This window comes from Ursus americanus, chromosome 25 (genome assembly GCF_024610735.1).
Source record: "Ursus americanus isolate L20-20 chromosome 25, mUrsAme1.1.p, whole genome shotgun sequence".
NCBI lineage: Eukaryota > Metazoa > Chordata > Mammalia > Carnivora > Ursidae > Ursus > Ursus americanus.
Genome location: NC_142151.1, coordinates 12,444,225 through 12,466,786, shown reverse-complemented (window position 1 = coordinate 12,466,786; position 22,562 = coordinate 12,444,225). Strand labels below are relative to the sequence as shown.

General features: G+C 41.7%; 1 long non-coding RNA gene across 2 annotated transcripts in view; it reads right to left on the bottom strand.

The window, feature by feature from the left end:
• The window catches only part of LOC148107778 (uncharacterized), a 43,128-nt gene extending 37,385 nt beyond the window's left edge, over window positions 1-5,743 (bottom strand). Inside the window, exons 1-2 of one of the 2 annotated variants that reach the window (XR_015721604.1) lie at window positions 5,605-5,743; window positions 3,486-3,547 (exon numbers count right to left, since the gene is read on the bottom strand). This is a non-coding gene — a long non-coding RNA (uncharacterized LOC148107778). The other variant, XR_015721603.1, reaches the window with a different exon arrangement.
• Between the last annotated feature and the right edge of the window lie 16,819 nt (window positions 5,744-22,562).

Sequence of the window (22,562 nt, the reverse complement as noted above, 5' to 3'; positions counted from 1 at the left end):
AGCCTTCTTTAAGAACTTGGTGTTGTATTTTATTTTGTTTCCCTCTAGCAGATTTGTAGAATAGCAAAAGTTTGTTCCCATCACTTAATCAGTTAAGTCTGAGAAAATGAATAATCAAGATTAAGAATTGAGTAGACATATTTAACAACCAGTCAGACACAGTGGAAGAGACAGAATTAGTGAATTAGAAGGTAACTAACTACCCAGAATGAAACATTAAAAGACAGAAGAAACATTAGAAGATGGAAAAGATGGAAAATATAGGCTACAGAGTGAGCGACCTGAAGGTTATATAGTCTATGTCTTCTCTAAATTCTCTTTGTAAAGCGTATAGTTTCTTTGGAGTCCATCTCTTTATTTTAGTACCAAATAATATACAGGTAGAAGCAGTCATTTGATGCCTACAATGCTTTACCTCATTGCCTCTTCGCTCAGATACAAAAGTTAATTTCATTCATTTTCTGTCTTTAATAGCAAATATTTCAAAAGTGCCTAACGTGCCACCATTTTTATAGCCTCCTCTATCAGTATCCTCAACATCAGTGCCATATATTTAAGCTTTTGTTGCCATTATAGCCCCGTTCTAGTATCAATTTTTGTACCAGTCAGCTTTTATTGTGTAACCACCACAAAACTCAGTGATAGACAACAATAAATGTTTATTTCTATATATCTCTGGAGACCAGTAATGTACATTGGACTTGTCTAGATACAGCCACTGTTTTCCTAATCCCAGTTATGTGTCTGGGGGCTACCTGGAAGCTGGTTGATCAAAGCTGAACCTGATGGAGCACCTTGGCTCCTCAGATCTTCCATTCTTCTCCCTGGATCTGTTCTCTAGTCTAGGCATAACCTTCTCATGATGTTAGTAGAAGTGAAGGGTGAATAAGGCCCAATATGTAAGTCTCAGTGATGTAAGTCCAGCAATGAAAGACTGCTTGCAAAATATATGCCAGCATCTAATTAGCCAAAGCAAATCACATGGCTGAGCACAGAGTCAAAGAATAGAACAGACCATCCCTCTCATGGTGAGAAGGTACAGCAGTGTTACAGGCTGAAGAATTTGGGACCAACTTAAGCAATCTACTGTAGCATCCCATACATCATAAAAGCAATTCTAAGTGACATTTATGTATGCATATACCTGAATCTCAATTTTCTACTCTTATCTGGAATTCTCCATCTGTAGTAAGATCTTAAAGATTACAGAGAGCTCCACTTGGATTTATATTTCAGAGATTACCACTGTTACCCTTTCTGGAATTCTGTAAATTCTGTTTCTTTTCCCCCTATAAGTCCCCACATCTGTCCTATGTGTAAACTTCTCACAATTTTTTGCTTATCAATAAGTCCATTCTGTTAGTTCCTTAATGGGTTGCGCTCATCTTTTCACTGGAGTCTTACTGGTCAGTTTGTTTCGTCTTTATCGAAAATACTGGGCAGGAAGTATTTTTATGTGCACTTTACATGCAGTTTTTGTTCATATCCCCCCCCAGCATTATTTCTCTGAATTTTACCTTTTGAAGACTCCTGTTATAGTAAGACTCATAATATAAATATGCTTCATTTTTGATAAAAGCACCTATCATTTAAATTCAACTCCTTTTCTTGTCATTGAATAGGTAATATAATCTGAAAGGATGTTCCATCATCAAACATCCTCTCCAAGTGGGAACTTAGTCCTTAGTCATCTTGCCTGGTTCTCTCCCTCTCACCTTCCATATACTTTCTTTTAATGTCCTAATTTCATATATTTCTTTGTATTTTGATACCTAATACCTGGCATTCTTAACTTCTGAGCCACATTCAGGTACATCTTGAAATTCACTAATTAATGCCAGAAATGTCTCCATGTTCTGTCAATGCTTTGTGTAGTCATCTTAGCAATAAGAACTCAGAATTTGTAAATGCCAGAGCCAGGATTGAGATTCAGGTTTATCTTCTATTTGGGCTAGTATATAAGTCCAGAACTGTCTTATTTCCAAAATCCTTGTTAAAATAGAACTACAAGGTGTGGATTTTCTTATAGTAGTCAGAGATATTTAAGTTTTAAATCAGAGAAAAGTAACCCAGAATTTTATACAACTGAAAATACCAGGAATAGGGCAACTTTCTGTATGGTTAGGTTTAGACGAGTATGACAGCTGTGGCCAAGCCCAAAGATAAGTCTTGAAAATTACCGTAGCCATTCCCAATCTCTATAGTGACAATAAAATGAATTCTATCACACACATGCACCCTCCTACGACCCCAATATTCTTTGCATGTAGGTAGATTCACTGTCAATGATATTAACCTTATTCCCTTCTGTTGTAGGTAAAAATAATGGCCCCTCAAAAATGTGCACTTTCTAAATCCCCGGAACCTATGATCATGTTACATAGCAAAACAAGTAAGGTTGTAGATGGAATTAATGTTGCGAATCAGTTGATGTTGAAATGTGGAGATTGTCTTGAATTATCCAGGTGGGCCCACTATAATCATAAGGGTCCTTTTAAGTGGAAAGAGAGAGCCAGGAGAGTCAGAGTAAGAGAAGGAAATGGGAAGATGTAAGCAGAGATCAAAGTACTGCGTTTGCTGGCTTGGAAGCAGAGAAGGGGCCTTGAGCTAAGGAATGTAGCCAGGTGCTAGGGCTATAAAAGGCAAGGAATGCAATATCCCCTAAAGCGTCCAAAAAAAAAAAAAATGCATCCTTGCCTACACATTGATTATATTCCATTTTGGTTTTAGACCAGTGGAACCCATTTCAAGCTCTGCCCTCCAGAATTGTATAACAAATTAGTGTTGTTTAAGCTACTCTTCGTGATTATTAGAGCAGGAATAGGAGAATAATATACCTCCTTATGCAAAGCACACTGAATTTTTCACCACAGATAGCTTATGATACCTGTCTATGTGTTTGGATAACAATATTCATGGATTATCCAAATCCTTGATTTCTGGCTGCTTTATATGAACGGTTTCAAAAGGACTGGTTAAATTCCAGAAAATGTTATCCATGCACTGTAGTTAATTGGCAGGTCAATTTCAGCCAGGTTGAGCATATTTACCATGTCCAGAAATATCTTTCTTTCTATATATTTAACTGACAATATGACCGGTACACAAACCTAATTTACTGTTGTGAGATTTATCTGGAAGATTTGATTATACTCTTCAATCTCAAACGTCCTATTCCAGAATCTCCAATTTCAGTCGTACTAGTTGTGGCCCTACTGCCACACTAGCATGCAGTCAGCCCCGAGATTCAGTACCTGGTAACTCAAGATGATTTCTAAGGTAATCATACAGGGAACAGGATAAGACTGAGGGTAGGTAACCAACCAGCTATGAGAATTATGAGAAAAAGTATGACTGAGAAACAGGGTCTGTTAGAAAAGAAAACCACAGGCCCAAAATGGTGTCACTTAGACACCAGTTCCCAAACTTGGGCTTAATACCCAATCTAAATGCAGTTTCAAACACCCCCAGAAATGTAGTCTTACTTGGTCAATCAGCAATTTTTCCATCAGTACCAGTGGGTCTGCCTATTGGGTCCAGTCTATCCCTAAAGAAAGATGAGATAGACTGTATAAGACACTTTGCCACCTAGAAAGCAGCCCCACCTAAAGCAATCCTTTTTTTTTTTTTTTTTGCTAATAACTTTTTTGACCCTGCTTCCCTTCTATAAAAGCCTTCCATTTTGTACAATTCCTTGGAGTCCCCTCTATTTGCTAGATGGAATGCTGCCCAATTCATGAATCATTTAATAACACCAGTTAGATCTCCAACTAGGCTGAACTTTGTTTTTTAACAGATTTAGTGCCAGCAACAGGATCTGAAGCAAACTTCCGGCAACATCCAGGGATGAAAACCACTGGCATTGTACCTGCGAACGCTTTGAGTTCACGGTCTTTCTTGCCATTTCTGAGAGCCTTGGGTCAGCTCCTCTTGGTCTGAGAGGCTCTTTTTTGCATTTGAGCTACCAATCTAACTGAATTTCCTTTACAGGACAGGTCAGCTTGCACTGGCAGACAGTTATGCCTAGAGCCAACTGAGCTGGCCTGTTTTCCCAGGGCCCAGTTATGCTAGCATATTTGCTCAGAGCCCAACTGAGCTGGCAGAAAGCTCTGCCCAGAGCCAAGCCTATAGCCTTTCAGATGGTAATTCTCTGGATAGGAAAGCTCAGCAAGTTTTCGAGGGAGTTGATGGTATTGCGCACAGGGCCTTCTTGTGGCCAGGATTCAGTACTGCCGACGTCTTAAGGCGCGCATTTGCTTGTCTTGTTTTGTGTAGATGAAAGGCTGTTTCTAGCAGGGATCTTGGAGGCCAAAAAACTGCAAACATTGGTGGACACGGATCAAGCATTTAAAGGTTGCTGGAGTGCTTGCCACCTCAAGAAGACTCTCGTGGTAGAATAAGCTGGTCACAGAACAGGTTAGATGGACACTAGGTCACCTGCCAACCTCAAAAAACCTGCAACGAGGGACACTGTAACATACCCACAACCCCCAACCCTACACAGCACATCCCTTTTAGGTATTAGTTTGGCTTCAGAAACCCGAAGTCTTAGCAATGGGGTCCTTAAATTCTGAAGAGTCAAGTATGCTACCTTCTGGCATGCCAGCTTATTTTATATCTAAGAACTTTAGTCCCAAAAGCTGCAGATATGTAGCAAGATGGAAAAATTTTACTAAAAATAACCTAGAATTACAATGGCCAATATGCATTCCAATTAGATAAGATTGTTCATTTAAGAAATGTGCTTGAATTAAGACTTCCCTAATGAAGCAAACAGAAAGGGATGCCTGTTTTAATTGGTGTGCAAATCTTCTCCCAAGGGGCTTCAAGATTCTAAAATAGCCTTATTGAAAGGCTCCTTACCGAAGGCTAAGAGAAATTAAAAACGCAAGAGGTACCTAAGACGAAAGAACTGACAGGACTCCTATTGCACCCCTCCACCCTTCTATCCCTGAGGTCATCCTGGCCTCCTCATTCTCTGTCTGAACTGCCTTTCCACTCTGAAGAGACACTTAAGCAGTTACCTTTAAAAATAAAACCACCAGGTGGCAGGCATCCTCCTGGGCTATCTTTCCCTTCTTGGTCAAAGACTAAACTAAGGGCCATAGTTGAAGAATTTCCTAAATCAAGGAGGATCCCCAGAGGTTTTTAAAAGAATTTAAAATCCTTATCAGAGCCCATGACCCCAGACTGCCAGATCTTTATCAGCTAGTGCACGTGTTGGTAGGACCTGGCGATGCCCCCAAATGGATGTGGGAAGCAGAATGGCATAATGCCGAGGATATTTGAAATACCGTGTCTCCAGGATCTTATAAATCAGAAAAAGCTCCCAGAATAGCAGCTAATCTTTTAAAAGCCATTCCTAGAGTTTCCCCACCCACATTGACTGGTCTGTTATTCAAACACGCAAACAAAAGAAAGATGAACCTGTGGCAGACTTAGAGCCCATCTGGAGGTGGCTGGAGGCTCTTCCTTCAGCGTTCTGGATTCCAGGCACGAAATGAAGTCACCCAGCGTGCTCTCTTTGTACATGGTTTATCCCCAGAGAGCCTGGTGCTAAATAAAAGGCAAAGAATAGCATGCGAGGCCTCCAGCCCGACTCACCTCATGGCTACAGCTGAGCATTTTGAAAGGAACTTGAAGTAAGACTGAACAAAGATCTGCCGAATTGTTGGCTTTACGGCTATACCAGCTCCAAGGCCAGAGACCTAAAATAACACCTGGGCCCTGCACATTCTGTCCTTCTGGGGCTCCACCATCAAAACTACGGCCTAAAGGTCAATGCTCGATTTGTAATCAAGTAGGGCACTGGGGGAAAAAATTGTCCTCAAAGGTCCTCTGCAAATTCTTCAGTTCCAGTGCCCCCAAGGGAGGATTCCTATACGGGCCCCTCCCAGAGTTGATAGGACTTGGAGGGATTCTCTGGTGAGCTGTTAACAGTAATTCCATTAAACAGCCAAAATTAATGGAAAAGCTTGCCAAATTTTAGTAGATATTGGAGCTACACTTTCTATTTTAAGTCCCACTCTCACAGGACAACAAATTCCTCTGAGTAAAATGGTGCCCATAGTGGGGGTATCTAAAAAAGCTCACAGTTTCCACCTCAACCAGTACAGATCGCTCTGGGACCTCTTAACTGAAAAGCATTCCTTTTTGCTAGGTGATCCAGCTCCAGTTAATTTACTAGGTAGAGATCTCCTTTCTAAATTAAAAGGGCTGATACACTTTGCTTCTAATGGAGACTTTACCTTAGAATTTCCTGGTCATCCTGAATCTGACCTCTTATGTTCTTTACAATCTGTTCTTGATACAGAGGAAGAATCCTGATGAAGTTCCCCTGTATAGCTGAGGTGCCAAACAAAACAAAACAAAACAAAAAAAAAAACAGGGGCACCTGGGTGGCGCAGTCGTTAAGCATCTGCCTTTGGCTCAGGGCATGATCCCAGCGTTCTGGGATTGAGCCCCACATCGGGCTCTTCTCCTGGGAGCCTGCTTCTTCCTCTCCCACTCCCCCTGCTTGTGTTCCCTCTCTTGCTGGCTGTTTCTCTCTCTGTGTCGAATCAATAAATAAAATCTTAAAAAAATAAAAATACCACCCCCCCCCCGCCCCTGTGGGCGGCTTCTAATACGTTGGGAGAATAAAAAGTGCAGAGACTGCAAAATCGCAGATAGTGGGTGTTATACGCAACTAATGAATCATCGAACTTTACATCGGAAACCGGGGATGTACTGTATGGTGACTAACAAAATATAATAAAAAATCATTAAAATTAAAAAAAAAAAAAAACAAATGCAGATAGTGACTAAAACTCTTCCTAAATTGCCTCACTCTCCATTAAAGCCTGAGGCCATGTAAGGCCTCACAGCAATGATAAAAATGTTAATTGCCCAGGGCTCCTCATTCCCGGGACCAGCCCCTGTAACATGTCAATCTTGCCAGTTCAAAAACCTAATGGGCAGGGATGGTGATTGTCCAGTACTTGATAGCTATTAATAAGGAGATTATTCCCAGTTTCCTAGCTGTTCCAAACCCCAATGCCCTTTTGTTACAAGTTCCACCGGACTCAAACGGTTCACGACTGTAGACACTTGGTTCAGCTTTTTTCAGCCTCTCTGGAGACCCCAACAGCCCGTAGCTGTTTGCCTTTCTTGGAACAATCAACACTATACCTGGACCATTTTGTCTCAAGGGTTCACTGAGGCCCCTTCTTATTTCTCCCCAGTACATCACCAGGATTTAAGTACCCTCCAGTATTCTGGAAAATCCACCCTTTTCCAATACGCAGACGATCTCTTGCTGTGCTCAGTCAGCAAAGGGGTGTTGCGTCCATAAAGGATTCCATTTATTTGCAACAACAGTTAGCTGAAAAGGGACAGAAACTGTCTAAAGAAAAATGACAATTTTCTCCAGCTACTGTCCATTACCTGGGTTATGATCTAAGTGCTGGCTGAAGAAATTCAGCTGTCTCCAAAAGGATTAAGAAAATCAAAACAATTTCTTAGGCCCACATCTAAGGGGTAGCTTCATGGCGTTTTAGGCCTGGCTGGCCACTGCGCACTGCGGATTCCTCATTTTTCTCTACTGGCTCCCCCACTCTATGAACTTACTAAAATTTCAGTCGCTGAGCCCTTTCCTTGGGAAGACAAATATGAGCAGGTTTTTATGAGGCTAACACAAGCACTGCCAAGAACCGGCTGCCCTAGGGCCATTGAAAGCCTTTCCCTCGATTTCTCCATGAAAGGATAATCAAGCTTTGGGAATACACATGCAAACACAAGGCACTAGACATACCTATTACATGCCTATTGCCTATGACCGCGTACAACCCGATTCGGTTGCCTGGGCATGTCCAAACTGTCTTAAGGCTATAGCTGCAGCCACAAAGTTAGTAAAAGCCTCAGCAGATTTAACCCGAGGAAATGACCTTTATTTACAAGCCCCCTCCCCCACCCACACACACATCATTCAGTCTTCTTAACTCCGAATGGACTCAACATTTCTCTGCAAACAAACTAACCTCCTAGGAGATCCTTCTGCTTTCACCACCTAATCTCCATCTTAAACACTGTTAACATCCTTAATCCTCCAATGTCCCTACCCCCACCTGATGAAGGCAAACCCCATGACTCTGAAGCAATAATGTCCCTTTTGGTGACACTGGGTCCTGATTTTTGAGATACTCCTTTGACTAATCTTTTTTTTTTTTTTTTAAGATTTTATTTATTTATGTGACAGAGAGACAGCCAGCGAGAGAGGGAACACAAGCAGGGGGAGTGGGAGAGGAAGAAGCAGGCTCCCAGCGGGGGAGCCCGATGTGGGACTCGATCCCGGTATGCCGGGATCACGCCCTGAGCTGAAGGCAGACGCTTTAACGACTGCGCTACCCAGGCGCCCCTCCTTTGACTAATCTTGATCTAATTTTGTTTGTTGGTGGATCACACTGTAAAAATGAAAAAGGAATTTCTGAGCAGGCTATGCTGTTACCACCCAATATGAACCACTTGACAAGCCAAACCAGCCCAACGAGCGGAGCCCTTAGCGGGGCATGCCAGTTACCAAGGGATGCATTGTCAGCTTTCACACTGATAGCTGGTCTGCCTTTGGGGTCGTCCATGATTTGGGGATGTTATAGAAACAAACGGGTTCTTATATCCTTGGGGACCCTAATAAAAAATGGGCAACAAGTAAATGACTTTGGTGCTATTGAAAATTGCTGTCATCAAAATTGAGGCTGAGCCTGAGTTTCAGGGAAGTGCGCTAGCCAGCTTGTATGCAATAGAATCTATAAAGGTTGTGGCTCACGTGGACAAAGTTTCTTCTGCCTCTGCAAAAAATGACCCCTTGTTGCCAGACTTTTGCCATCCTGATGTCCTTGCAACATGGTAGCAGTCTGCTTCCGGATCAGAAAAACGGTGGTGGTAAATTCAGTGAACAGTCAGGGCTATGGGAAGCCCAAGACGGCTGCTTGGTTCTTTCCAGCTCCCTGGCAAATCCCATTTTTGATTTTGACATTCCTTTACCCCCCATGGTGCATTTAAGATGACTCAGATTGTAAGTAAACATTGGTGGGGAGACTTCCAAAGATTGCTATAACAGTTTACCATCAATGTCTGACCTGTCAGGTCTATAATCCTGGAAAAGTTATTTTTGTTGCCAGAGGCCTCAAACCTTCTCCCCCTGGACCCCTTGAACACCTGCAGCTGGACTTCATTCAATTGCCACCGAGTATGAGTCCCGAATATTTTCTTGTACGTGTGCTTCCTCGATGGTTTGAAGCCTTCCCTTGCCATAGGGCTGAGGCTCTCACGGTTATTTTGCTATAAATATGTCTCCCACTTGGAAAATGTGTCTCCAACTTGAAATATACCTTCCACAATTTCCAGGGATCAAGGCATTCATGTCACTGGGGAGATCATACAAAGCTTAAGGAAAGCCTTGTACAGTTCTTGGAATTATCACTGTCCCTATCATCCTCAATCATCAGGCAAGGTTGGGAGAACTAACAGGGTCCTCGAACTTATAATCTCCCTTGGCGTAAGATGTTGCCTCTGGTCTTGCTGACTGTTCACAGTACCCCCTTTGGGAAACAAACTCAAATGAGGTCATCATTGCTATACATCCTTCTTTTGATCTCTTAGTATCTGCTTGAACAACCACCTACTGTAAGTCTTCAAAGTCTTATGCTAAAACCTATTACCAATGAGGTAATAGCCTTCCCAGATTCCAATTCAAAGGGTCCTGTTGGTCACAGACTGGAACCTGGGGACGAGGTACTCTGGAAATGTCATCAGAGAAAAATAATCCTCGAATCTCATTGGAATGAATCTTACCAGATGCTCCTGACCACTGATACTGCTGTCAGATGAGAAGGTACTGAGTCTTGGATTCTCATCTCAGAGCAGAACAAGGCTCTGCCTGACATCTGGGCCCATGCGGATGCTGGAGCCCTCCAAAACACATTGACACAGAAGAGAAGTTGCTGGCATGAAGGTAGACTGTTTCCACCCAAGACACCAGATTAAGACTTCATACTTTAACTAAACATGAACTCTTTTCTTACCCTCTTTCTTGCCTTCACTCTGGCATTGGCCTGGAAAGATAATGCCCTCATCCATATCTCCCAGGCTCTCATTGAGGGGGCAGGGTAATCCTTTAGATTGCTGGGTTTGTCATCAAAGATTTCTATCTGTCCCAGATGCTAGGGACCCCTGGGTCCTCCCTGTGACTAATTCTTCTTCTTTTCCTAATGTCACTGCAAACTACAATCAACCCCCCACCCCCAAGAAGTCTTTTATCAAATTCAACTTTTATAGCCAGAATGACCTATGCCTTGTTTCAACCTTTCTTCAATTATAACCATATGTACTCAATTAGACACAGCTACTTATGTAAATCTTGGTATGTTTGCACCCCCACGTTCCCATGATTATCTAGATCAGATCGGCCCCCACTGTCTAAGACCTCATAACAGCAGCACCCATTTGCAGGGTAATTAGAGCAACTCATTCTTTTAGTCTAGGAGATTTTCTTGTATGTGCTGACAACTGATCCTTGGCTTGAATGGGTAAAGGCCACAATCCCCGTGAATGAATTCATTAACAGCACCACCCTACCGGGAACAGTTTGTGCTCCATCAGGTGTGTCTTTGTCTGTGCTGGTTATCCTTCTTGGGCCTGTGAATGCCTCGGTAGGCAGCTGGTGCACAGCTGGGCAATGCCCCTTAGGTTATCTCACGGTGTCCCTCACTTTTTACGAGCAAACTAAGACATCTCATTGGTTGACTCCGTGAATGTACTCCATCCCGTTAAAAAAGACCCAGCTGGAAGCATTCATGACTCAGGATTTGCTTCTCTTGGCAGGGCCCTGCTTCCCTAGTTGAGAGGAAGGGAAAATGAGCCCTGGATCAGAAACTTCTCCCTACTAACTCTCGAAGGCACGGCAGATTCCTTTGCCAAGAGAATAGCTTCCCAACAAAAAACCTTAGACTCTTGGGACAAAGTTGTTCCTGATAACAGGATGGCCCTTGACTATCTTTCAGCCGAACAAGGAGGTATCTGTGCTGCGCCTGGGTTAACACTTCTGGAAAAACTGAAACTCAGTTGTATAAGATCACTGAGCAAGCTGCTTGGCTTCAAAGGTTGACTCCTTCCACAGGGTCTTCCTTTAACTTATTTGATTTAACTGGTTTGGGTCTCAGGGACCATGGCTTAGAAGTGCATTTCAAACATGGGAAGTTATCCTGCTTATAGTAATCACCATCATCTCTCTGCTGTGTTGTATTCTCTCCAAAGTTTTACCTTTTTTAAGGATTTAATTTATTTATGAGAGAGGGAGAGCGCACATGAATGGAGGGGAGAGGCAGAAGGAGAGGGAGAAGTAGACCCCTCCCTGATGAGCAGGGAGCCCGACAGGGGGCTCAATCCCAGGACCCTGAGATCATGACCTGAGCCGAAGGCAGACGCTTCACCGACTGAGCTACCCAGGCGCCCCTCCCTCAGAAGTTTTAAATGTGTGTTCTCAGTCACTAACCACCGAGCAAATGATCTCCTTTAAAACTGGGACATCTGAGGAATCAGGGAAATAACCAGCTTAAAGAATATGAATCAGAAACGGTAACTTATGCATATCACAGAGGCTAAGTAAAAAATGTCATGATACCACCTGAAGGAGCAAGAAGAACCGTGAACTGCAGTGTGGAAGCCAAGAGTGGCGCTTAATGCCTTAAAATATCGTCACATCTTTCAGTTAAACGGAGAGTCTGGTCAAAGACGGGGGAATTGTTAAAATGAAAACCATAGGCCCAAAATGGTGTCATTTAGACCCCAGTTCCCAAACTGGGGCTAAATACCCAATCTAAATGCAGTTTCTACCTCCCCCAGAAATGTCATCTTAACTGGTCAGTCCGCAATTTTTCCATCAGCATCAACAAATCTGCCTCCTTAAAGAAAGATGAGGTAATCTACATGATAACACACCTTGCTTTTCCCCCAAGAAAGCAGCCTCACAGAGAACAATCCTTTTCTTTTGCTAATAACTTTCTTGACCCCACTCCCCTTCTATAAAAACCTTCCATTTTGTATGACTCCTAGGAGCCCCCTCTGTTTCCTGGATGGAATGCTGCCCAATTCATGAATCGTTTAATAAAGCCAGTTAACGCTTCAAACTTACTGGGTTGAATGTTGTTTTTTAACAAGTATGACTTAATTCTGAATATACAGACACTATCCATCCCTTATGAAGACAAAATAATGTGCTGGGTCATTCAAGTCCCAGAAGTAACCAACACAAAACTTTCCAACTTCAAATACTCTGAAACTTGGAGATCCTCCTCCATTTCCCACTGTTTCCTGCTCTTGTCAACCCATGAAAACTCTACCTTTGATTCACTGACCCAAAATATGTGGAAGAAATACTGGAAATATTATAATAGAGCCACATTAAATACCTGATGTAAGGGAGGGAAAGGTCAAGGAAAGCCATCATGTGGCCTTTGGTCTTACCTCAAGAATATAATAGAAGTTATCAGGAATTATAACTGAACCAGCATGTGGGAGAGCAGCGTGGAAAAGAACATCAAAATCACATGGCCATGTTTTCTATTCTCTTCATACATATTTAGATTTAAATAATGGATGCACAGTCCTTCCCCTAAAAACAAGGCGTCAGCAACCATTCTAAACAATGACTCTGCACCTCTGTGTACTTGCTCTCAAACTGTTTATGCCTTCTCTAAGTTTTCTTTTTTATGCTTCACAGTGAATTCTGGTTTGATTTTTTTTTCTTGACTTAATTGGTTTAGCATATTTCAGAAAAGACTTACGGTTATTTTTATTTTTCCAGGTTTCTGCGCCCTTCTCTGGTTTTGCCTCGAGAGAGAAAATCTATGTGAAAACCCCTGTATCACGAATTATGCTGACAAGTTTTCAACTCCTCTTTTGTAAGTAGAGATGATACCGGTAGGTCAAGTAGAGAGTCCACAGCAGGGGGGGGGGGGAGGTGTCCCGTAGGACCGGCCAAGAGGGTCCTCGGCTTCACGTGGGATGGAAATCACATGTAAGCCAGTGGGAGGTGAAAGCGGAGTTTGTTGAAGACATAGAGAGAGCAGGAACAGATGGACCATCCAGGAGACTTGGAAAGGAAAAGAGCATGAGTCTCCTCTTTGTTCAGGGTGTGGGGTTTTTATTGAAGATGGTGGTCTGCTGTCCATGTCGTATCAGGCATCCAGGAATCGGTTAGAGCAAATATGAGGGCTTAGATGTTATTCCTTGGAGTCCAGGGTCCTGAGATATCTAGTGCCGGTGGTCTGGAATGTGCATATGATAGCTTCCTCCAGCCACTCTCACCTGGCCCTTCCTTCGATGTTATTTATTCTAGAGAATCGTTAGCTCTTGTCCCATATAAGGAGGACATACAATATTTGCATTACGAGGCATGTGTAAAGTGGGGTGGGGGTGCAGTTCCCAGCAAGAATAGAAGCAGGAAAAGAAGCCTAGGAAAACAAGAGCCTTTTCTCTCATGGGGTCCCTTGGGTTTCCCTGTTTCAGAGATTCAGGAAAGCTTGTATATTGATCCAAATGACCTAAGCCTTAGGGCACAAAGAATATTGCAGATCAGTACAAGGTACTTTTTCTCATATTTGTGTGATAATCACATGGAAACTCAGCTTTTCATTCACCTTCATTCAGAGTGATACTGCCTGGGATTAGCAGAACTGTTGGATAGGAAGAAAAACTTTTATATGTAATTACCACTTCTTTTGGCCACACATGTCTGAAAAATTTCTGGATTATAACTATACAGTAGAGTATCACATATATGCACACTGCCCGAGATATTGAACGAGGCGAAGCAAACTATTGACTGTATCCTTTCTCACGTTAGGTATTTCAGTTGAGTTGGACAATGTGTCGCTGGTGGTGGAAATTCAGAGCATTCATGACAGGATTTTTTGGAATTGTTTGAAAGTACCCATAAACTGCATTTGTTGGGTCTGGTATCCGATTTCCTTGGGCAAATTTATCCTAACACATTTATTTCCAGAATAGGTTGTGTTGAATATGGTATGAGTTCTGAATACTATGTGAGTTTTCAGTAATAAAAAAAATACTTTATGCTATTTTTTATATCACTTCTATATTCTAACGTTAAACTGGAAAAAAGCCCACTATTTTCCTTTGTACATGGACTACTCATTGAACAACCTTGTTTGTGATTTGTTTTTGAATATCTGTTAGGGGGCCCATATTATTATATTTGGTCTGTTCTAATTTTTAATTCCTCCCATCTTTAGGATCCATTCTTATTCATATTCTTCAGGTGTGTGTTGATACAAAATTAGCAAAATACTACAATTCTTTTGGTCTGTATTTTACCTTCTCATGCATCGCACTTTGTAGCTTAATACTCGGGGCCTTCTGGGCACTGAATATGGTTATAGGTCAGAGCACTGAGAGGAGGTACAGATCTGTCCTGGAGGATGAGTACTCCTCTACAAGGGAAACACCTCGGGGGAAGTCATTATAGGCTTTTGAGGTGAGGGAACACTAACCTCAGGGAGGAGGGAAGCTGCTTCATCTGACAAAGGAGGCTCAGCAGAATTGAGGGGTTCAAGGTTCCCCAGATGCTTTGAAATCCGCCCATACGTCCCCCTCCCAAATGATAGGATTGCACTTCTTTTTTTTTTTAAGATTTTATTTATTTATTCAACAGAGATAGAGACAGCCAGCGAGAGAGGGAACACAAGCAGGGGGAGTGGGAAAGGAAGAAGTAGGCTCATAGCGGAGGAGCCTGATGTGGGGCTTGATCCCATAACGCCGGGATCACGCCCTGAGCCGAAGGCAGATGCTTAACTGCTGTGCCACCCAGGTGCCCCAGGGATCTCACTTCTTTTTAATGAATGCCACAAACACAGGAGTTTGTGAGGTTGTAAACTCATCTTGCAACGCAATTAATCTGTTGCAGGATTTGATTTGGTTTGGTTTTCAGAAATTTCAGCCCTTCTGCTACCACAGATGAGTTTCTTTTATAACAGTCATAGCAAATCTCTCATCTTTTACCTAAACTCATCATTTTCATTTTTCAAGTTTTCCAGCACATTTCTTTTTTTTGAGGAGGGGTGGCAGAAGGAGAGGGAGAAAGAATTTTTTTTTAAGATTTTTATTTTATTTTACTTTACTTTTTAAAGATTTTATTTATTTTTAGAGAAAGAGAGAGAGAGAAAGAGAGAGAGAGCATGAGCAGGGGGAGGGTCAGAGGCAGAGGGAGAGGGAGAAGCAGGCTCCTGGCCTGAGCCGAAGGCAGCTGCTTAACTGACTGAGCCACCCAGGTGCCTCTTATTTATTTATTTGAGAGAGAGAGAAAAAGAGTGAGAAAGGGAGAGTGAGTGAGCACAAGTGGGGGGAGGGGCAGAGGGAGAGAGAAAGGGAGAGAGAGAATCTTGAGCAGACTCCCTACTGAGGGCAGAGCCTGACATGGGGCTTGATCCCAAGACTCTGAGATCATGACTTGAGCTGAAATCAAGTCGGACACTCAACCGATTGAGCCACCTAGGCACCCCTTCCAGCAACATGTAGAAACAACCAACCAACCCCATTCTACTTCTTCTTTTCACTCATGTATTTGATGATAGCAGCTACTTGCTCACCTTGCCTTCTTCTATAGACACTTGATTATGGGAATCTATCTACAGATGATAATTTAAGTAACTATTGTCACTGCATGCCATGAATTACCGGTGTCCCCTTTACCATTGGAAAGAGGGTCAGGAACGACCTTAACTCTATCTTATGAGAAAAATAATTCCAGATAGATCAGAGAACATATCCTAAAGGTTTGGTTTCTTGGAACTACTTCCATGACCAATTTTTGCATCATCAGCACTGTGAGTGTTATGGAATATGGGGTTTATACAGGGATTAGACCTTATACAATTGTGAAAGCTTATGAGGAAGTCTGTGACAGAAGGCTTTGCCTTTGCGTCAGGTTGTGGGTTGGAAGGCAAAGTAGGTCACGGTGTTGGCAGTTGGGAAGAAAATCTGGTTGTAAAGCAGAGAAGCAGGATAAACAGGACATAGCAGTAAAAACAGTAACCCTCGCAGAAAAACTGGACTTGGTGTTTGTTTCTAACTTGAACTTCACAAGATGACGCACAGAGGAAGCTGTTGCCTTTGGCCATGTTTCTGTACAGACTTCCACACTGGGACACCAGTGGCTGGATGAGGCTGCCTAGTGGAACTGGACAAACTGCCGTCCTGACTGACGCTCCACGCTGGCAAATCAGTGACAGTGTGCTCAAACAATATCGCTTCTCGCCAAATTCAGCCATCTGTGTAAACACCCCACCTTCTCCTCCTACCCTCTCATTTGGAGTAGCTTGTTTTGCTTAAGGTCTGGGAAACATCATAGAATCAATCAAAGACTTACCCAGAAAAATAAAGAGTGAACGGCTAGGGAAAAAAATCACCCCAAACCCCCAAAAAACCAAATGCCCCAACAGGAAAAGTATGTAAAGATGCAAAGTTTGGGGGACATTTATTGGTAAAATATATTGCAACAACTAAAAAATGATACCCAGACTAGTCAAAGGCTCAGCAACATGGACACTCTCTTTCATATACTTCTGGTCAGAGTGTATAGTGGGATATTCCTTGTGGAGGAGAATTTAGTATAAATATGCATATAATTCAATCTGTATCTATCTACATACACATACACATTCGATACGCATGTGACCATATGTATTTGGTATATATTATGGTCCCAACTCTGAAAAGTTATCATAACAAAATAATTACAGATGTGCAAGGAGATTTAGTTCTACAGATGTGAATAGTTTATTAACATTAATACAAAAGTCTTAAAAAAGTTTTTAAAAAATATTTATTTATTTATTTGAGAGAGAGAGCATGTGCGTGCAAGCACGTGGGAGTAGGGGGAGCGACAGAGAAAGAAAGCCCTCAAGTAGACTCCCTGTCCAGCATGGAGCCCAACTCCTGGCTCCATCCTATGACCCATGAGATCATGACACTAGCAGAAACCAAGAGTTGGATACCTAACTGACTGAGCCGCCCAGGTGCCCCTAAAAAAGTTTCTTTATGTGTAAAAACATTATAATGCATCAATATAGCAGACCCAAGATGGGTCACTTTGGCATAAAGATTACTTTGAGTTAAAAGTAATTAAAACCCAGGGGCGTCCAGTTGGCTTAGTTGGAGTGTACAACTCTTGATCTCAGGGTTGTGAGTTCAGGCCCCATGTTGGGTGTAGAGATTACTTAAAAATAAAATCTTAAAAAAAAGTGATTAAAACCCAGCAGATACAGGAAAAGCTCTCTGCCTCCCCCACAGCTGCCTAAATTTACATTGGAAAGGAGTGCCTGTACCAGGAAGAGAGCTATTAACAGAGACACCGCTTTACCCAAGGGACTTATCTGCAAAATAGGACAACCTTGTTTTTCCAAACATCTCTTGCCTTCCTGCTAATGGCCTTCCTTGCCTTTGTGTCTTCAGACCCTTGCCCTCTCCTTAGCTCATATAATAAGATTCCTGTTGTCTCCTTGTCTTTGGAATCTCATGTCCCCTACCTATGCCTATTACATTTGATTTTCTCTTGATAGTCTCTCTTGTGTCAATTTGATTCCAAGCCCAACTAGAAGGACCATAAGGCAGAGGAAGTTCTTTCTTCCCATCAGTCTTCCTCACCTCCTCTGGTTGAAAAGATGTCACGTAAGGCCTGAGCTGCCATATTGCTGCATGATGTGGGGCAAACCGTTTAAATTCTGTGATCTTCAGTTGCACATTTTCAAAATAGAATGTTTTTCTATCTTTACTGAATGATGCATTTGAGAAGCAAATGGGATATAGAAGATAAAAATCCCTTGTAGTATATAAGCACATATCTAGAGATCAGTGATCAGTATTACTGTCATTATGCATGTAAAGATTATTCTGGTAAAAAATAACTTATTTCTTTTAAACTTCAATTACTGAGATTCGTTTTTGCCACATTTTCCCAGTTTATGTTATTTCTAGCCACCAACCTTCCTTTAGCTTAAGTAGAGATGAATTATCGGTGCTTTTTATTTGGTTTCTTTTTTTGGTGCTATAGTCAATGATGATGCTGATTGTGATATAAGTTTCCATCTCTTAATTCAATTTTCTACAACAATGTTAATTCTACATTCGGTTCTTAGAAATTCCTGTGTGGGGATTTTCACTTTTTTATGCATATTTTGGGGTAGGACAGAAGATAAACAATGAAAGAGAATCTCCATTTGAATCTAAGCAAACTAAATCTATTCTTTCCCTCATCTTAGAACATGAAAAGTCATAGGAGGCATTACTAAAAAGAAGAATTATCCACATTTGTTTGCAAGGAAATCATCAACTAAGACATTTTAAATGAACCGAAATGGGTTTCCCAATGTTCGCCGAGAACCAATATGATGATGGAAGCTGGTGTCTACTGAGATGAAATGGAAACCACGATAAAAACAAAGAAGTGCTACAAAGACTATTTGTTTTCAATCCATCAGTTCATCAACAGTGATATTTGGGATGGTAATTTTTCACTCAGAAGAAGTGTCAAGCACACAACCTTTTTGGTTGTTGGAACTGTGGAATTCCTAACAGGTATTTGCAGAAATGGATGGATTGGAATAAGGGAGAGCATCAACTGGGTAGGAAGGAGGAAGATCAGCTTCATGAGTCTTACCCCCATCAGCTTGTCCATAACCAGAATATGTTTCTTGGGCATGATACTGACTCACTTCTACTGGTGCTCTCTGCAGATCCACATAGCACTGGTCAAATTGAAAAAATTGATATTCTTTTTGCATAATGATCAACCACTGCAGTGTCTGGTCTGACACCTGCCTTGGCATCTTCTATTTCCAGAATATAGCTACTTTTTCCCATCCTCTTTTTCTTTGGTTGAAGTGGAAAATTAATAGTCTTTCTCTGGGGTCTTTGCTCTTTTTTTTCCTTTTAGTTCCCAGTGATAGACCACATAATTCCTCTTATTTTCAATTTAGAATCAAGCAAGACATGGAAGATGGGTATGCACGAAACACAAACCATTATCTTCTCAGTGCTCATCAATGTTCAGGTGACCAGCCCCTTACCTTTTTCCAAAGCATCATTTCTTCTGTGACTTTCTTCTCTTTGGACACATATCAAGAGGATAGAGTTGAATATCACAGGGTACCAAGATCCTAACACTGAAGTTCATGTAAAAGCCCCGAAATGGTGACTTCTTTCTCTTTTTGATTTATCTTGTGCTGATGCTTACACAGGTTTCTGTTGCCAAACTGTTGTCAGGTGGACTGGGGAGACCCGTGCCCTGAGGCCTCCACCCTGCCTATCCTCAAGATGCCACTGAAGGCTCTTGGTCTCATCATGAGAAAGAATTCAAGGACAGACACAGCACAGTGGATGGATGAGTGGTACAATCAGGAAAGTTTGTTAAAGTGAAAGTACACTCTCGAGGTGTGAGAGCAGGTGAGAGACAGAGGACAGAGAGGAGAGAGAGGGGTTGAGAGAGGGAGAAAAGCTGGGGTTCTCTCTTTTAGTGACAGCTGTTAATAAGGCGTGGAATATTCATTACTTGAGGTGGGGATTTCTTGGAGGCAGGGTTTTACTTTTCTTCCTTGTTTGGTCAAAGGTTTCCAGCCGACTTTGTCAGCTCTCTGGGGCTTGTCTGGTTTCATCCAGCTTCTTGTAGCTTGCCTTTGGAACCCTGCCAGGACAGGCCTCTGGCTTTCCCAAGAGCTGGCCATGACTTCCTTGTTGCTGGTCTTCAGGCATCCCGTTACATCCTAACTAACTGCCTCTAACAAAATCCTGAAATCGGATTTGTCCCATGTGCAGTAAGCTGATGTCTGAGTCCCTGGGTTTGATGTAGAGAAAGTTTTATTATTAGAAGCAGTCCAATGAGTAGGCTGGGGAACACTCTGAAATCTGCCTTGTCTTTGTTGAGCCAAGGGACAACTTACATGAGGCTAGCAAGGTATGTGGGAGTCAGGGCTGCAACTGCACGGGCCTTGAAACTTCTCAAGGGGAGGCTCAAAACTTTGAGATTTCAACATGTTTTGGACTTTAGGGGCTCTGCCCGCGGGGTCTGGTGCATTACATGTTGACCTTATGTCTGCAAAACAGGCATTATGAGAACCCCTCCCTGGTTCCTGTAGCAAGTATCGGGGAGAAAAAGGAACAAAAACCAAGATTAGTAATCCTTGCAAGGCTGTGGAGGAATGGGCCTGTGTGTGGTACACAAGGTTACAAAGAAGGAAAAGCTTATCTAGTTGAAGGTTTACGTGAATAAAGGAGCGTGTACTTGGGTCCATTTTCCCTGTTAATTGAAAGTAACATTCCTGTGAAACTTTTTGGAAGCTGAAAAGGCATGAAGCAAAGAACCAATTGCCATTAATTTATATGGAAAAATTTTTGAGCATTCCTGACCCCCAAAATAACCTCTCTTCAGCTTTTCTGGTACCTCAGGATACATCTTGCTAAAAGATGCGCAAAGTAAATGGAGATAAAACACAGATGGTCACAGACACAGTTCAAGGTTCTAGAGGCTGGAGGCTGAGATGCTGAGTGTGGCTCGGGGAAGGAGCTGGGCGGGTCTCCATCTCACTGCTGGAGGGGGCGGTGAGTGCTGCCTCTATAATGATTTGCTGCAAAACAAATGCTGAATGCTATTTTCGCTTTGTGCCTTTTCTCATAAAAGCAAAATCCTCTTCGAATTTCACTAGGTTAGCGAAAAGAGGTGCTAATGTAGGTCTTTTGTAAAAGCCAAGTGGCATAACCTGAACTTTCAAAAAACAGGGGATACTTGTAAGAGTTTACAGCCATTTATTGTCCCCTAACAAGCTGATATTGACATTTGGTAAATTAACAGCATCTGCTCATCTTATAGGCCATTCATTTATCCTAATTTTGGGAACTAGCACGTTGAAACAGGCTGCTCATAGGATTTGGGGGCAGCTGAACTGCTTTCTAAAAGGAAGGAAGGAAAACTTAAACTCCATAATAAATGACACTTTTAAAAAGGAAGATAAGTATGTTAAGAACGTTTGGGGAGTTTAAAAAATCTATTCCTGTGTTTTCCCATTGGACTTTCTTGTACTCTAAAATGTATCCCTAGAATCAAATTCTTCCTATATGTCTAGAAATTATATATATACACACACACACACACACACACACACACATATATATATATATATAAAATTATATGATTTACAATGTATTTCCAATTGCATGATTTTATAATAAGATCAGATGCTTTTTTAAATGTGCTGAATGACACCTGGGATGTAGACAAACTGTATTGTTCTTTAAAAATTGTCCATCAGCTCTACTTTCTACTTATTGTTATTTACAGAAAATTTTATTCCTAAGTGAGAAAAGTTTAAAAAGTAGGGTAATCCTGGGGGGGAAAGACTGGGGACCAAAAGGCAAATTTCCAAGCTGCAAGTTTTTTTTTTTTGTTTGGTTTTAGAATTCACCAATATTCCTCCCTCCCTCCCTCCCTCCCTACTACCCTCCCTTCCACTGGAGGAGAACTTCCCATTGCAGGATCTGAAACTTAAAACATGTAAATCGTGTCCTTATGCTGTGTTCTGTTTTTATATCTCAAGTTTCTCCTTGCATAGAGTTAATGAAATATTTTCGTTAACTTCAGCATTTGTGGTGATATGGAAACATTCCTACTTTGATCTAGAGAATATTAAAAGGGGAATATAGTAACATTGGTAAGTGTAGTATAACACATAGTATAGTATAAGGTTGGTTAGTAACAATGGTATGGTAACATTACTGAGAAAAATAAAAATGGAAGATGTAAGGAAGATTCAAATCAAGGCCACTCTGTGGACCGTTCTATCAGAAAAACAGTTTAAAGGCAGTATGTAAAGGTATTTTCTGCCATTATTTTAACCCATCTTCTAAGAAAACTTTTTGCAACATTTTATGCCTGCTGAATTACCCTGGGCTTACAGAAAAACCAAAAGAGCCTATTGTATGTACTCATTCAATTAAGTTTCTGAAACCTATTATACTTTGTGAATGCACACATTCTTTTTTTTTTTTTTAAGATTTTATTTATTAGAGAGAGAGAGAGAGAGAGCACGAACAGGGGGAAGGGAAGAGGGAGAGAGAGAATTTCAGACTCCCCCCCTAAGCCTGGAACCTGACAAGGCGGTGGATTTCACAACCCTGAGATCGTGACCTGAGTGGAAATTAATAAGAGTTGGATGCTTAACTGACGCTGCCACCCAGGCACCCCTGCATACGTCCTTCTTGCATGCAACATTGAATATTTTTATAGCAGGCATCTTGACCTAACATAATGATCAGGAAAATCAGATTCTTTTTAACTGAACGAAACCAAATTACAACTTGATTGGTTACAGAAACTGACATCTGTCTTTTTGTTTTGTTTTGTTTTGTTTTGTTTTGTTTTGTTTGTTTTTTAGGTCTTTATGTGGCAAACAAGAGTTGAATTTTTTCCCTCAATCATGAACAGGCAGCATTAAAAGAAAAAGTATCTTTATTCCTCT